This window comes from Rutidosis leptorrhynchoides, chromosome 10 (assembly GCF_046630445.1).
Source record: "Rutidosis leptorrhynchoides isolate AG116_Rl617_1_P2 chromosome 10, CSIRO_AGI_Rlap_v1, whole genome shotgun sequence".
Classification (NCBI taxonomy): Eukaryota; Viridiplantae; Streptophyta; class Magnoliopsida; order Asterales; family Asteraceae; genus Rutidosis; species Rutidosis leptorrhynchoides.
The window spans coordinates 231,384,170-231,398,497 of record NC_092342.1 but is presented as its reverse complement, the minus strand read 5'-3'; the positions used below and the strand labels follow the sequence as shown (position 1 = coordinate 231,398,497).

The following is a 14,328-nucleotide window of genomic DNA, read 5'->3' as shown; positions in this document are numbered from 1 at the left end:
TAATTTCTAAACCCTAATATCTAACCCCTAAATTTCTAAACCCTAATTTCTAACCAATTAAAAAAACTTTAATTAAAACATTACATATGATAAATGTTATTATTTATTTTTTCGAGCGTTTTTCCGTCAAAATAATAACATTAATCACAAAGTATATTTTTTTAAATTTTCATAATTTCAGGTAATCTTAATGTTTGAATTTCTTTTTCAAAAATAACGAAAAAAAAAAGTTACTTCCCTCAATCGTATATGTTTTCTTTAATTACTAGACTTTTAATTTTAATGTTCGTGTCAAAAATGTAAAAAAAAAAAAAAAATGTATAAAGTTTTGTCCCTCCTTTCCCTTAAAAAAAAACTTTTGATTTAATAGGAATTAGATAGATTATTACTACGTAGATATTTATATGGGAGATGATATATCCACCACCACTTTTACTCCTTCCACTTGAATGTTCTAAAATATCCTTAAATGATAACTTATACAAATTTTCTGTTAAATATTATTGAGGGATATTTTGGGGAAAAAGACTCAAATGATGGTGGATGAAGTAAAAATAGATGCGGATATATCATCTCCCATATATGTATGTTAATCCTAAACCCTAACTATTTTTCCCTGTACCATCTTATTCCTCTGCTCTCTCTTGGCCGCTGCTTCCATCATCACCATCGACATCTTCATCATCCATTATCCATCAATTATCCATCAAAACATTCAATTGATTGTAGATTATTGCTTGTATCGATCTCCTCTTCGCATCTCTACGTTCAGTTTGGCCTTTTAGGGTATGAACCCGAAACCCTAACATTAAATCTCTAATTTTTGATCGTGTAAACATGTTAGTGCTCGAGTCTTTGATGATATAAACATATACACATATATCATCTTTGATTCTATATAAGTGTATATGTGTTGATTTTATATAAATAAACAAACAAATCATATGCCAGGAAGTAAATCGGCCATTCTTCTATTATGCTCTCTCTGTATTCTAATACTATAATCTCGTGTATGGTGACAGGAAAATAATAAAATTGCTTCGTGAACTTGCTTGCAAGAGTACATAAATGCTTTAAAGTACTTTTGGTACATAAATGCTTTAAATTACAATAGTTGATGGGTAAACTTACAAAGAAAAATGATCATAACATTTTATTAGACAACTCTTTAAGCAACCAACATATGTAACACAAAAGAAAACTAGATTTAAGATATGTTGCGCTTTTAATTTTACTTTGACAGGTGAATTGGAGCATTGGTATGTCACCAATATCATTAGAGTTCCATTGGAATTCTACAGCAGTAGACATCATAATGTTGTTATTTTAATGGGGTACTGACTGTACCGTATCACAGGTTTCTACAATTTATTCATTTGGACTATTGTTTGCATTTATTGTTACTAAGGTTAAAATATTAGATGCATTTGGGCCTAATATTGTAGGTGAGAAATAATTTTTGTTCAAGTCTTTCACTTGGAATAAAGTTGCAAACTGGTGTGTCAAACATGATTTAGAAATCTAAACAAAATTTTCAAAATATTTATCATACTTCATGGACTCTTAGAGTAATGGAATATATATGGTTTTTGTTCTTTTATCTCTGTGCAACTTTCTTTAATTGCTAACTAAGGAAACATCCTTCTCATTGAAGGTTTGCACCCAACGTAAATACAATTCCCTTTCTCAGTCTGATCTAATGATATTAGACTTGTGATTCAAGGTTTAGTTAGTTTTAGTGTTGAGTCAACTTGATCAAATAGTTATACTTGGTGTACATCACTCGAATTCATTGTATGTCCTGGGAATTGGTTATCTAATTTATGTTTTCGACATGTGTAGATATGATTAAAGATTAAGAGACCTACTAGACTTAAGTATCTACTTGGACATTAACAAAGATAGATGGAGTGAAGTATCATTTCCCATCACGATTTTGAGTATTTCCTTTTTTTTTAGACCTAATGCTTTGACGTAGCCAACATCCATTTAAGTGTAACAGTCATCACCCACACCCACCTTCATCTGCTTCCGTGCTTCGAGTGACAATATTGATTTGTGTTATTCTGAATTGCAATTGGATGTGTTACACACACGTTGAAATTATGTCTTGAAAACAAGGATGTTGCATAATGTCAAAAAGACGACATACCATATTCACAAATGGTCTTTTTTTACAACTAATCAAAATAGCTTAAATGACAACGGGTCACAGATGGGGCAGAAGTTGCCATGAACTCACATATGACGTCTCGTTTTTTTTTTTTTTTTTATGTATGACCTCTCATTTGCTTCCCGTTTGTGGTTACTTTAGTATCATTAACTCATATAATACCATGCAGGCTATACATATAACCAACATTGAATGCGAACATACAACAAAACGTTTATCGCTTTGATGTTTGGGACAATCTTCTAGGACATGGGATCTAAAAGGTAAGCCGACAAGTTAATTGAAACTGATAAATTTTTATTATAACTTTTTTCATAAAAAAACTATCTATAAACTTGTATCTACAAGTTACAGGAGAAACCAACAAGATCTTTTTAGTGCAATGGGTTCTTTGTATCGTTGTTTCTATTGAAAGAACTATCTTTATTATGGAACGAGCTTCCAAGTTGTATTCAGCTTTGCTGTACGCTTTCGGACAAGTTATATTTTAGTTTTTTCTTTACCATTTTAATCCTTTGCTATGTTAACTACATGTTATTTAAATGTTAATTTGTAGATGGTACGTGAGGATTGATGAAGATAGCTTCACGTTTTAAGGTATTTTTCTATTTAACCCCTTAATGTGTTTGATATTTACCTTTAACATTCATAACTGCTGCTTCCATACGTATTTCTAGGTTGGAGATGAAGTATTTTTACACAATATACTTTAACCCTAGCGTGAAGGTAGGAAGAGGATGGTTGAGGACCTTGGATCCAACTGAGGTAATTGGCAGTGTAGAGATTGGTGATGATTGGTGTGCGGTACATCTTCAACATGTCCTTAAAAAAGGTGTTTATGTGGTTAGGCCATTTGATCCGATTAAGAAAGTTGAAGACGCTACAGGCGTAACTATTGCGTGGCCTTCTACGTTCATATCGGTATGTCTACCATAAATTTGTGATAATATTAATTTTTATTTATAACATGCACTTTTATGCTTATAAATATATGAATTTTTTATTTGCAGGTGGTACCCTTAAATTAATAAAGATACGTGTTGATCGAAGACGTTTTTCGTTACTTTTCATTGTTTTTATTTTTTTTGTCGAATGTTATTTTAGTATTGATATGTTGGATTATCTATGAATTTTTATTGTTTGGTGTTTTTCAATTTATGAGCACAATTTATTAAAATATGATTATGTTTTATTTTATAATTATTTTTAATAGAAATTATTAATTGGATGTCGAAAATTTGAATTAAATAGAATCCAGGCCCGAATAATCAAACCGATCCAAATACCTGAATCGTAAAAGAACTCGAACCGGAGTCGAATATTCGAATCGGATCCGAATATAGAAACCTATTCCGAATTACTATGAAAAAACTCATTTTGTGGTTTTAATACTATTATTTGATAGGACCCCATATTTTTTAAAAATACAATTCTATTAGGACCTTTTTTAATGGTACCAACCTTGAAAACATTATATTAGGACTCTGTATTTGGTCCTAAATTAACATCATATTATAAATTAGAACCCATTTTGTGGGTTTAAGGTTTAAGAAATATATATATTAGGACTTTTTTAGTGGTACTAACCTTAAAAATCATTATATTAGGACCCTATTATGTGGCACTAAAGTAACATTTGTGTATATATATTGGGACCTTTTTTCTTGGTAGTAAACAAGAATATCGATACATTAGGACCTTTTTTATTGATACTAATGTAGTATTTTTATATAATATGATTCTTATTTGGGTACTAACATAATAATGAGACCATTTTTAATAGTCCTTAAGAAATATAAAACTTAAATAGGACTCCTTTGTTGGTACTAATATAATTTTTTTTTTACTTTTGGGACCCTTTTGTATGTCCCAATCTAAATAGAAGTCACTCGATATATACTTGTAAGGACTTTTCTCTGTGATCGTTAATTATATTATAGGACCCGATAATTGGTTTCATATTCTTATTACCTTTTAGGACTTTTTTTGCGTCTATACTTTATAAGACCGCCTTAGTTGGTACACATGTCCCGTTGGTCCTATCAGGCCAAAAGGTCCTATAAAGTGACATTATAGGACCAATTTGGGTGTCCTATATGTACACTTTTGTTGTAGTGATTTGACCGTCGAATCTTGAGTACCTTCCTGATAAGCCCTTGAATACATATGACTTGAAGCCTTGGAATGATGTTAATTGCCTACACCTTGCAGTTTATGGTTGAGAAGCGACAAGGCGACCATTTGCATTCAACGTTTAGTCTCTGGGATGCAACGGCTTGGTGCTGAAATTGGTGAGCCTTTTTTAACATTTTGCACCTGTAATTGTGTATTGTTTTGAATAAATATAGCATTGCTTTATCCTTATGTGTATTTGTATCAGGAGATTATTGTTGATGTGGCTATATTTTCACCCCAAAAATCGTGAATCACAAATTAGCAAAAAAAGTTGGTTTAATAGTGTTATCATCGCATTATAATACCGCAAAGTAGTTTGAAACAACTAGTTTTGAAATATTAGTGAAGTGGTCATGTGCTATAAAACCATATTGTTATGTATTTTTATTTATTTATTCCGTACGAGTCATCAATTTATGTGAATAGATAATATACACGATATATTAAATTTTGCAAATATGTGAGTGCACAATATTTAAAATAGACAATTACAATCAGTAGACTATTAAATTTTGTTTTAAATAATTCTGTTGTTGTATATACTTTAACCACCGATAAGCTGTCTGAATTTCAAGTAATTAGTTACCACTTGCCATTTTTATATTCGATTCTCCTGTTTGTTTAAATGTTACTGTGGTGCATATTGTATGCAAAAGTGCCATGTTTGAATTTCCTTAGATGATTTCCATTTTCACAATTTCTTTATATGATGAAATTTGGCGGTATATATGTTTAAGTGATGATTACTATGATGGTGCCTTTATGAACTGTGTATTCTTATTATTTCTAGTTATCTAGATATATGTCTCACTCATTATGATGTATACACTAATAAATTGCAAATATTAGTGCGAGAAAGCCGATATTGGTACATCGATCCTTTGGGATATGTAGATAATGTTGCAATAGCTAGAGACTTTTAACGTAGTTGTGTCATTAGTTCTCAATTGTCATTCACATCCGTTTTCTTTCCTTTCTAATGTATGAACCCAAATAAGGAATAATAGATATTCAATGTTTCTTGTATCTCTTAACTCTATATTCTTAGAAAAAACTCTAAGGCCCCGTTTGGTTAAAAGAATGTTTTTTGATGTCCACAATAAAAACAGTTATGTTAACATGAGAGTTATTATGTCATTAAAAAGGAAAACAACAAATAATCATAGGTTTAAGTGCTGATTATACAAGTAATTTGAAGATAAAATGACTAAGTATAACTCTTTTGTGAAAGCATAGAGATGGTCAAATATGAAACACACTAAGTCTTTCTAATTTAAGTATAAGTTAAATACGAGCTAGTCACGTTTATTGCAGTTGTGATACACCATTTTATGACTCCTAACTCGATAACTATCAGACCCCTCCTAATAAGAACTAACATGAAACAATAGCCAGTTTAGACCCATTACCCAACCCGTCCATTACGGTCACCTTTAATAAAATCTAATCTGAAATAATGGATATGACTCTCTAGCTAAAGCTTTGGCAACCTCCTGTCCAATTATACCACAAAACAAGGCTGTTATGGGATTCAACACAGCTCGTGCACCAGAAGCAAAGTTCCTCACAATTTTTTTCATTGATCTCTTCAATATTTTCATCCTTTCATCCTCTTAACTAAAGTTAAATATCTTAGCATCTTCTTTATTACCGGTAACAGGGTACCTTCTCAAGAAGGATACAACCTTATCTAATACTTAAAACAAGAAATGCGAACACGTTTAGAGAGATCAATATAAAGAAACCCATCGGATCTTTAATAGTTTCTTTCAAGGACTTAAACTACAACACTTTCTTTTCCTTCAGCCGTTTAACACTCCCACGACCGCTAAAGCTGACTTTTATCATGCAGTCATTTTTTATTTCAAAATCTTTTTGTGTTGCCTTTAGTATTGTTCGAGGCTCCCCATTGTTCAAGTCTCAACCACTATTAGCTTCAAAGAATACAACACGATCACCATATTTAAACTCGAGCATCTCATTTCGCAAACTCATTTTATCACGACATGTGAATTTGATTTGTCGACGGTCTGATTTGTAGTCCATTGACCTAATATTAAGTGCTTGTGGATCATTATAATCATCGAAGATTGTGAACTCTTGACCGAACTCACAAAACAGACTACCGAAAAAACCTTGGACTTCAGATTTTATAAAAGCAATTGGAGGTGGGTGTTCGTGGCAGATGTTATCAAACTCGATAGCTTTCTCTAGTCTAATATCTTTGAACAATACAGCCTGAAGCAATTTAAGATGTCAAATTCCAATTCAATAAAAATTCAATTCCCTAAAATAATCTAAGGAATCAGAATTTGATGGAATTGGAATTTGATTGAATTGGAATTTGACATCTTAAATTGCTTCAGGTTTGTAGTGTTCACATATATTAAACTGGAGAAAGCTATCGAGTTTGATAACATCTGCAACGAACATCAACTCCGATTGCTTTTATCAAATATGAAGTCCGAGGTCTTTTCGATAGTGTGTTTTGTGACTTCAGTCCAGAGGTCACAATTTTTGATGATGACAATGATCCATGAACACTTAATATTGGGTCAATGGACTGCGTACCAAACCCCCGACGAATCAAATTCACATGTCGTGATAAAATGGGTTTGCGAAATGAGATGCCCGAGTTTAAAGATGGTGATCGTGTTGTATTCTCTGATGTTAATAGTGGTTGGGAGTTGAACAACGGGGAGAGCCTCAAACAATACTAAAGGCAACAAACAAAGATTTTGAAATAGAAAATGATTGTACAATAAAGTCAGCTTTAGCGGTCGTGGGATTGTTACACGGCCGAAGGAAAAATAGGTGTTTTAGTTTGAGTCCTTGAAAGACGCAATTAAAGATCCGGATGGGCTTCTTTATGGTGATTTGTCTAAACGTGACCGGCATCCGCTTTTGCATCTCTTGTTTCAAGCATTGGATAAGGTTCTATCCTTGGTGGGAAGGTACCCTGTTGCTGGTAATCAAGAAGATGCTAAGATATTTTTATCTTTAATGAAGAGGATGAACGATGAGTTAGAGGATGAAAAGATCAATGAAAAAATTGTAAGAAACTTCGCTTTTTGGTGCAGAGGGTGTGTTGAACCCCATGGTAGCCTTGTTTGGTGGTATAGTTGCACAAGATGTTGTTAAGGCTTTGACTAGAGAGTCACATTCATTATTTCATGTTAGATTTAGTAAAGGTGGCCGTAATGGACGGGTTGGGTAAAGGGTCTAAACTGGCAATTGTTTCAGGTTAGTTCTTATTAGGGGGTCTCATAGTTATTAAGTTGGAAGTCATAATTGGTGAATCACAACTGCAATAAATGTGACTAGCTCGTATTTAACTTATACTTAAATCAGAAAGACTCGTGTGTTTCATATCTGATCATCTATGCTTTCACGGAAGGGTTATCTTTGGTCATTTTATCTTCAAATTACTTGTATAATTAGAAGCACTTACACCTCTGATTATTTGTTGTTTTCCTTATTGGATGACATAATAACTATCATGTTAACATAACTTTTTATTATTATTGTGGACAGTTTTTATATTTTGACTCTCTTGAATCCCTTCCCCACAGCCCTTAGATCCAAATGAATTGAAGGCTATGAATACGCGTTATGATGTCTTCGGTGCTAAACTTCGGAAACAGCTACATGAAGCGAAAGTTTTGATTGAGGGATTTGGTGGACTAGGATGTGAGCTTTTAAAACATCTAGCATTAATGGGTGTGTGTTGTGGGACTGGGGGGAAATTAACACTTAATGATGATGATGTTATTAATAATAGAAACATTCTTTTTCGAGATTGTAACGTTGGTCATATTAAGTCAACCGTTGCTTCAACTGCTCTTCTGTGATAAACCCTAATTTTCATCTCAAAGCACTTCAAAATCGGGCCATCTCAGATCCTGAGAATGTGTTTGGCGATACTTTTTGGCAGGGGCGGAGCTAGGATTTGTGGTCAGTGGTGTCACCGGTTAAAACTAAAAAAAAATTCTACTAGATGTCTTATTTCAGTGGTGTCACTCAAAAAAATTTACACTATCCGCTAGTGTCACTAGCTAAAAATCTAAATAAATTTCCACTACATCGCGTATTTCAGTGGTGTCCCGTGCCCACGCTGCCTTCTACATAGCTCCGCCTCTGCTTTTTGGGAGAATCTTAGCATTGACCACAGTTTGACCTGGGCTCTGTCAGAGTGTGAAGTGTTGTTTGAGAAGACTTCAGCTGAAGCAAATGCGTATCTCCCTAATCCAGCTGAGTATATATATTGGAAGGAGAAGGCCGTTGATGCATTGTCCAGGGACAAACTTGAACGTGTCCTTGAATGTCTACTGGAGGATCGATGTAAAACATTCAGAGACTGCACATCCTGGGCCTGCCGGAAGTATATCCACTTTATATTTCTTTCTTCATATTTTCTTATGCTCCTTTATTTCTTCTTACCATTTCTTCAGGTTCGAAGACTACTTTGTCAACCGGGTGGAACAACGCACTTTCACTTTCACTGGATAAGAGTAGGGGGGATGTTTTTATGGTCTGCACCAAAACGTTTCCCTCAACCCCTTCTCTTCAATGTTACATAAAAAAGTCACCTTCGATTTTTCATAGCAGCATCCATACTCAGGGCTCGAACTTTTATGATATTCTCGTTCCTGATTGGTTCAACTCTTTAAGTAGGTGTGCTGGTGCTACTTGCTAACAAAGTGTTTGTAGCCGGTTTTATACCCAAGACGGACGTAAAGACTGTAACGGATGAAAAGCCGCAACTATCCTCACAACATCTATTGATGAATCTGGTGCCGGTGCTATAAGATAATTAGTCGAGAAGTTAAGATCGTGCCACCAGAATCTGCCACAAGGCTTCAGGATGAACCCAATTCAGTTTGAGATCTTTGGTGTCTCCTTGTTTAATAAGTAGAAGCAATGGGTCAACTGGGGGGTGCATTTGATTTCAAATGGGTCAAAAGTTTTCCAAAATATCATTACAAAATATTATATTATATTATATTAATATTCAATGCATAGTTTAAAAAAACGGTCGAGGCGTACGTACTGAGGCGCGCCTCAGTATGATTTTCGAATTCTCCGTTTAGGAACGAACGCCTCAAAGGCCAATTAAAACGTACGCCTCAAATGGGAGATGCGGTCCGATTTTGGTATGAGGCGGTTCGATTGAAGAGGCGTGCGCCTCATGTTCAAACGAAAAATCGGCGTCTAACTCGCTAATTACTAGGTCAACCCGCCGGTCAACGGCAATCAAACGGCGGTCAACGACGTCGAAAAACTTAAAACTTGCCGGAAACGAGAAAAGATGAAGGAAAACAGAAAAAGAAAAAGAAGATGAGGGAGGAAGGAAGGATTTAGACCTGGTAACGTTGATGTTTCATTGAAAGAGAAGGAATAAGAAACATACCTGAGTCAGATTTAGACGGTGGTGGTGGTGGCGCAGGTGGTGATGACGGCGGCGAAGATTGCGGCGATGGTCACTGTCGTTCGTTACCACCATTCAAGAATACACGTTATTTTCTACTTTATTGAAATTTTTGCTCTTCATTTAGTTATAAGAAGGGAAGATAGAAAAGCAGATCTGAATCTTCTAGTGTTTATCTACGGAGTATTATATCTTTATATATTTAAGATATTTTAATTTCTTTTTTCTTTTATTAAATATCAATTACAGCCCCTAAACTTTTATAAAATGTGAATAATAAGAACAAACTTAATATACACTAGTTCAACTTTAATAAAATGACAATAACAGCCCTATTATTAAAAAATATATATATTACTATTAAAAAGTCAATAAAAGTCAACTCCGCCTCGAACGTACGCCTCGGTTCGCCTCGAGGCATACGCCTCGCCTCACAGAGGGAAAACGCCTTGAGGCACGTTTCCGTTTTTTTAAACCTTGATTCAATGTATTGCTATTGCTTAGCATGATGATGAATGGACGTGTTAGCTGGGCTTGTTAATTTCAGAGCTACATATTACAATATCCCAGGATTCGAAAAGGTTAAAGCTGAGTTTATTGCTGGTAGGATCATCCCTGCTTCTATAGATAATTAGATACCGCCACAGCTATGGCCAGCGCCTTTGTCCGTTTGGAGCTCTACAAAGTTCTCAATGACTAAACCCGATCCACCAAAAGTGATCCGCCACGGGTATCTCGACTGGACCGTTTGTGACCGTTGGATCCCGAAATAAAAAGATAATTTCACTTCACCTTAGGGCAGCTAGCTTCTTAATTGGGTAAATAATAAAGGGCTGAGTGCGTATAGCGTTTGTGTTGCAAGCTGCCAATGCCCATGGCAACAAGATGAAGATAGAATGAACAATGAAATTTGTTTTCTGTATGTCAGACCATTCTCGAGGCAAGCAAACAAAATGGACCGAAAAGCTGATAGATCTTGTACCAAAAGAGGTTCTAGCTTTTGATGTGCTGGTGGCTTGTAAGGATTATAATGATGATGATGATGATGATAAGATTGCTTTTGTTGAAGAAGAGCTTGATAGTGATGATGATAATGCATGCTTCCGTGCAAGAAGATTATGATGTTTTTTAGGTGTTGTTTGTTTTTCTGATTGAAGACCTTATTATGTCTTATATCTGCGGGCGGGCAGACGTTTTTATTGAAGACGGTTTATTTTTTCACAGACATAAGACCAAATAAGATCTTCAAATGTCTTCAATCCTACAGCTATTTTATACAGCTTCCACACTTTTAAGACAATTTGGTCCTGTTTAATTATCTTCAACATTATCTCCTTCACCTTCATTGTTTCACCACCAACCTACCCACCTCCACCTCTAGTGATGGCACCTCTATGTCCGCACTTCCTCCGGCGCCGGCGGCACCACCTCCAGCCATCTACCTCCCATCCTCTAAATCGTTTGATAATTCTTTCTCACATTTTCTTTTGATTAAATTTAAAGTTTTTTTTTTTTTTTTTTTTTTTTTTTTGAGGTTGATTTCTTGTTTAGGGTAGCATCTCTATGAACTGATGGTTTAACCATCACTTTTCAGATTTGAATAATTACAAATCTGTATAATTAGTATATTTGGGTTAAGATTTAGATCAATTTTGACTAACCAATCAAAAAGATGAATGCTGTTTGAGACTTCTGTGACTAGACTCTACATACGGAGTATTTGACAAAAATGAGTAAAATTAGGTGAAAATATGGTTTTTACTTTCTCAGTTTCTCAGCATCATTTGTTCTTGCTCCTCTTCTTTAAACTCTTCAATTTTTATGTGTCTTTTTGCCTTTGTAGTGTCATGTGGTGTGTTTTTGAGTTGATTTGTCTTATATTTTCTTCTTGAATCTGTTGTTACTCGAAAGAGACAGTAAAAAGGCATGGAACCACCTTCTTTACAAGTGATTGAATTTGAAAGGGGATCTAAATCTCTATTATTTGTATAATACTTTTAACAAGTTGTTTTTTTTTTTTTTTTTTTTTTGATAATATATCACGGAGTATTTAAAAACGTTATGATGTTACATACAGTATTTTTTTTTTATAATGTGATTTTGGGTAAAACATTTCTTGTAACGTTATAATTCAACAAAATATATATTTTACATAAAAGCTAAAAATATTAGAAATTAAATTATATTTAGCAGACATGAAAACAAACGGTCTTCAATTTTCAGCTTACAGATCTTTGAGCCACATCTTCTTTACAGATATGGTCCGAAGATCTTCAGACAAAAACATCTTAAAAAACAAACAGCACATTAATTTCCTCGGCTCCCAATATGGAGTACTTCAGGTAGACATTATTAATACACATTCTTTCATCGTTTAGCTTGAATACCGAATAGGAGACTTTTCTTACTTTCTTTTTTTTTTTTGTACTGAACTAGTTTTCGAACCCTCGCTTCTCGGCGGGGGTTCGGTTTTCAATTTATTTTATTGCGTTTAGTTTCTAAAATTATTTCATGGCTAATGATGATGTCGTTGAAGCGCAACTCGAGTCGAACTAAAAGGTATAACATGTGAAAGATTTAAATGTTATTTTAAATTAACAATATATGTGCATCTCCGTGTTTCGCTATGGAATTGTCGACTTTTAAAAATTTAACGCAAAATCAACGTGTATGAAAACCCCAAATATTTTAGCGTTTTTTAAAAAAGCGTCCATTTTGCGTATAGTTAGTGAGCTTGTGTTCCTAAAAAAATTTCGAGTTTAACGACGGTGTCGGAATAATTTAACTCGTTGCGAGCGAGAGGATATGACCCGTTGATTATTTGTGTGGAGTTTATTTAAGATTTTTAATAAAAATGGTTATTTGACACTTTACCCCGTTTGGGGGGTCGATTTAATTTTTTGAAAAAAGTGGGGGTGTGGGCTTTGTAAGTGAAATGAAATTTAGGGAGAATAAAAAAAAAGACGAAAATGTTCCTAATTTCTATTCATTATTTTTGTCTAATAGATAGCATAGTAATTTTCGAATTTTGATTATTACTATTATGTTTCATCCCCTTAATTTGCGCATTATCTTATCACTTGCAACCTATTGTTTTTTACTATTTACAACTTCAAGTAAAAAATAAAACTAAATAAATAATAGAGTGGTGATATTGATTTTCAGACTTCTGTTTAATGTTACTAGGATCTTTGAAGTTACAAAAGTGAGGTACCAAAGTGTTGGTGTTTATTAGTAACCAGCAAATAAAATTAAAATATAAAATAATAAATTTATAATAAAATAAGTTTAACAAAAATAGTACTCGTACAACTTTTTTTTTGTTTTTTTAATAAGGAAACACTAATATGAACGAACACATTGGTAGCAGGTAGACCTTGGACATCAGGAACCCAGATGTCACCCAAATGCCGGGTAAAGGACCTTCCACTTGAAATCCCTAATTAGGTTCAAGAATGCCTTTGGCAAGGATCGAACCCGAGATCTCCAGCATCACAAGAAGTCCTGGTGGTCACTTGAGCTAGCGCAAATACTTAAAATAGTATAACTTTGAGTACAAAATAAATGATACCCCGTATATACGATATAAGAAACAATTCAATGGAAATTGATATTGATATTTTCAACATCCAATTTGATACATCCACTACACTCATCCATTAAGTATACTTATGCATTAGTGTGGTGGATCTATCAAATTGTATGTTGGAAATATCACCATTCATTTTCAATGAAGACATTCCTATGGAGCATGAGTATTTATTTTCCATTTGTTATCAAAAAGAGGTCAGGTCTGATTTTGATGTTAGCGTACCGCGTATGGATCCGAGGCAATTAAGATGATAGCAAAACTTGAAGGAGGAATATTAGTATATAATCTTATAAGTTTGGATTTGTACTTACAGTGTATGTATTCTAATCCGAGACAGGTAATCTTTTCTCTTTTTTTTGACCTCTTTAACCCTCATTTATTCAAGTTTGACACGAATGACCCTGTCACTAACTTCCGTTAAATTATGCCCATTAAGTTTGTTCACGTGCTACGCACGTGAGGGCAATTTCGTCCACACCTCTAACTTAGATATAACAACTTTCATGACTCCTTCTAGACTTACCTATAACAACTTGTACGATAAGCCTTTTCATTTGTAATATTATCTAACACACATCTTTGTCATCTTCCCTGTCAAATCATTACTAATTAATACTTCCTCCGTCCCAATTATATACTTCCCAAACAAAAAATACATAGTTTTAGAAAATTTCATTAACTTCATTTTTCATCAATAAAATATCTCCTATCTTCGGTATAAGCTCTTTTAATTGGTTTAAATATAAAGTGAACTATTAGTTTGGGACATCTCAAAATAAAAATTAGGGACGGAAGGAGTAACCTGCAACTTTTGGCGTAAACACAAATTATCCACATTCTTCCCAAAATTAAAGCCAAATGCCCAAATTTACAGTTAAAACCTTAATTTCTTTTTGAAAACCAAATAACAATTTCCTTGATAACATACACATTCAGATCCATTTGCAAAAAAAAAAAAAA

General features: G+C 33.9%; 1 long non-coding RNA gene and 1 pseudogene across 5 annotated transcripts; both read left to right on the top strand.

Annotated features, from left to right (window-relative positions):
* The first annotated feature begins 591 nt into the window (after positions 1 to 591).
* LOC139871624 (uncharacterized) lies at positions 592 to 3,352 on the top strand. 5 transcript variants are annotated; one of them, XR_011766702.1, is made up of 5 exons: positions 592 to 786; positions 1,023 to 1,357; positions 2,343 to 2,770; positions 2,851 to 3,094; positions 3,184 to 3,352. It is a non-coding gene; the product is annotated as an uncharacterized lncRNA (long non-coding RNA). The 5 variants fall into 5 exon arrangements; XR_011766703.1 differs by having other exon boundaries at positions 594 to 786; positions 1,244 to 1,357; XR_011766704.1 differs by lacking the exon at positions 1,023 to 1,357 and having other exon boundaries at positions 596 to 786.
* Positions 3,353 to 4,387: 1,035 nt separating this feature from the next.
* Positions 4,388 to 10,898, top strand: LOC139870862 (ubiquitin-activating enzyme E1 1-like; annotated as a pseudogene).
* The last annotated feature ends 3,430 nt before the right edge of the window (positions 10,899 to 14,328 follow it).